This window comes from Heptranchias perlo, chromosome 20 (genome assembly GCF_035084215.1).
Source record: "Heptranchias perlo isolate sHepPer1 chromosome 20, sHepPer1.hap1, whole genome shotgun sequence".
Classification (NCBI taxonomy): domain Eukaryota; kingdom Metazoa; phylum Chordata; class Chondrichthyes; order Hexanchiformes; family Hexanchidae; genus Heptranchias; species Heptranchias perlo.
This window is the reverse complement of record NC_090344.1, coordinates 8,728,852-8,731,618: the sequence shown is the minus strand read 5'-3', so window position 1 is coordinate 8,731,618 and position 2,767 is coordinate 8,728,852. Positions and strand designations below refer to the sequence as shown.

Genomic DNA, 2,767 nt, shown 5'->3' with positions numbered 1-2,767 from the left:
AGAGAGTAAAGCTCCCTCTACACTGCCCCGTCAAACACTCTCAGGGCAGGGACAGCCCGAGTTAGATACAGAGTAAAGCTCCCTCCACACCCTCTATGCTGTCCCATCAAACACACACAGACCATAGTGAGCAGGGTTTCTAGGCACTGCAGTGAAGTCAAAAAGAAATGCCATTCAGCACATCTGGTCCTGTCCTTGTCCCTTTAAAGGTGGAGAGCTGGGACATCCTGTCTCAAAACAAATCCCACTTGTTCAAAGTGAGAATCCCAGGGGAACGGTCAAGATCCAGAGTGTGAAATTTTCTTGCCATTTCTGTCATGACTTGGAAAATATCTGCTGCCTGACACTTTAAATGTTGCTAATCTTTAACTGTAGCTCACAGTGTTCGAACAGTCACTGTTATCATTGGCCTTTTATGTATCTTCTTGCACTCCGTTTCCTGAACAATACCAGCTGATCACAGCTTCGTTTTCTTCAAGTTGAATCCCAGTGTGAAAAAATGCACAATTTCAAAGCTAAGCAACGTGGAAGAAGAGTGCGAGTGGAGATAATTGGCTTGGATCAGTGATCTCTTGAGCATTCAGACATTCATTATCTGAAAGAAGCACGGAGATTATATTTTTGTCTCGATTTATCAGTGTAGAAAAGAAGCAGGGAGTTGAGATCCTTTTTTCCATTCATCCTGCAACATACAAAATCCTTCGCCTCTCAATGCCCAGCATCTTTCTTTCCAACTCCTTGCTCTGCAGGGAAGTCTTGGTTTCATTAATTCTCCGTGTTTGCAACAAACATCTAATTCACCTGGCAGATCTCCTTATCTGCGGATCGATGCACTTGTCTTCGGGTGGGTGCAACAAAGGTTCACTAGATTGATTCCTGGGATAAGAGGGTTGTCCTGTGAGGAGAGATTGAGTAGAATGGGCCTATATTCTCTGCAGTTTAAAATAATGAGGTGATCTCATTGAAACATATAAAATTCTTAGAGGGCTTGACAGGGTACATACTGGGATGTTGTTTCCTCACGCTGGAGAGTCTAGAACTAATGGTTATAATCTCAAGATAAGGGGCCGGCCATTTTGTAGAGAGATTTCTTCACTGAGAGGGTTGTGAATCATTGGAATTCTCCACCCCAGAGGCCTGTGGATGCTGAGCCATTGAATAGATTCAAAACTGAGGTAGATAGATTTTTGGACACAAAAGAACTCAAGGGATATGGGGATAGGTCGGTAAAGTGGAGTTGAGGTCGAAGATCAGCGATGACCTTGTCGAATGGCGAAGCAGGCTCCAGGGACTGCATGGCCAACTCTTGCTCCTTTCGCTGATATTGGTCCGCTGGAAAAGCAGATCTTGCCAGCTGTTTTAAAACTTTTAGCCTGAACAGGGACTTGAACCCTGGACCCTCAGACCACTACCTGTTTTAAAAGTCTGATTCTCTACCGACTGAGCTATTCAGGCTCGCTGTCAAATTGGTCTCCATCATACAGATTCATGGTAGGACTCATAATTCTCCTTGTCGCTGTCGAATTTGGGGGAGTATCCCTTTTATCCAATTTTCAGCAACGTGTTGAGGAGAATCCTTGTTTCTGTTGAACATGATGTAAGAAACATGGACAGTGAACTCGTGATTTTGCAATTCTTCTTGTTTGTACAAAATGTCTTGTCATTCCTCAGCAGCAATAAAAATAAAACACTTTACCCAATGGCTCCAAAGCTAAACTTGTTCCACACGGGAGCTGGAAAATGCCTCTCGACATTTCAGCCGATCAACAATTGAAAGCTGAATAATTTCACCCGATACACCGTGACACCAGGCAACAGATTTGCCTCCCGAATTTTCCCTCCACGACAATTCAAACCGATGAATACCTGCTTCACGGAAAGAAGAATTGTGTTTTGGTTCTTCAGATTTAAACATGTCGTGCCTGCCGCTTTACCATTTCAGCTCTCGCCAATCGCCCCCTCTCCTCTTATGAACAAATAAACTCTCACCTGCTGTTGTAAGACGGGAGGCCAGAGGAGTCTCAGTGCCCACACGGGGACATGAAGAAGTCGATGCGTTGTGGAACCGGTTGTACCTTGAACTCCAATCAAGAATGTTTAGAAGGTTCAACAACTTTATATGGAGCTGAAATTCACAACCCCAGCATTTCTCGAGCGGAAAATTATTGTCGAAATAACGCGCGCCGACCGATTGCGCCACTGGAGCCGCGCACGGTCTGTGTCACCAGTGCTCCCATCAAACAGCTTCATCCTCGGTCTCTCAATTATCGCTTCGTGATCTTTCCCACACAGAAGCCTCCAACCAAGAGGCGAATCGTTAAACATCCGCAGTGACATTTCAAAGCCGTGGCATCTGAAACAAAACCCCAGACGATCAGAACTTTTAATTATATTATTATTATTAACTTGAGGACAATTAGTTTCATGCTACTTTGAGGATTTGGGGAAAGTGGGAGCTGAAACTAAGAAACTCTCTCTGAGCTGTCGGTGACTGAAGAGATGGGCGTTATTTCATTTGAAAACCGAGGTTCGGAACTTTCTGATGGAGAAGAGTGACAGAAGATTGTGGTTAGTGGCAGTTGCCGGGGAGATCCAGAGGAGAGGGAGAAAAATCAAAGTCACAGCTGTGACAGCTCAAGTGCTCTGCTTATCTGTAATATTTAAAAAGTTATGTACAGTACAGGGCAAACCGATTTAGTATCGGTTATCAAAAATACTAAAACACACGGGGTCAAAGGCGGATTTGTGAAGAGGGAACGGATTTAAC

At 44.3% G+C, this 2,767-nt stretch overlaps 1 non-coding gene across 1 annotated transcript; it reads right to left on the bottom strand.

Moving 5' to 3' along the window:
* Nucleotides 1-1,370: 1,370 nt before the first annotated feature.
* On the bottom strand, nt 1,371-1,455 carry trnak-uuu (transfer RNA lysine (anticodon UUU)). The gene is given in 2 exon segments: nt 1,371-1,406; nt 1,419-1,455. It is a non-coding gene; the product is annotated as a tRNA-Lys (tRNA).
* Nucleotides 1,456-2,767: the final 1,312 nt, after the last annotated feature.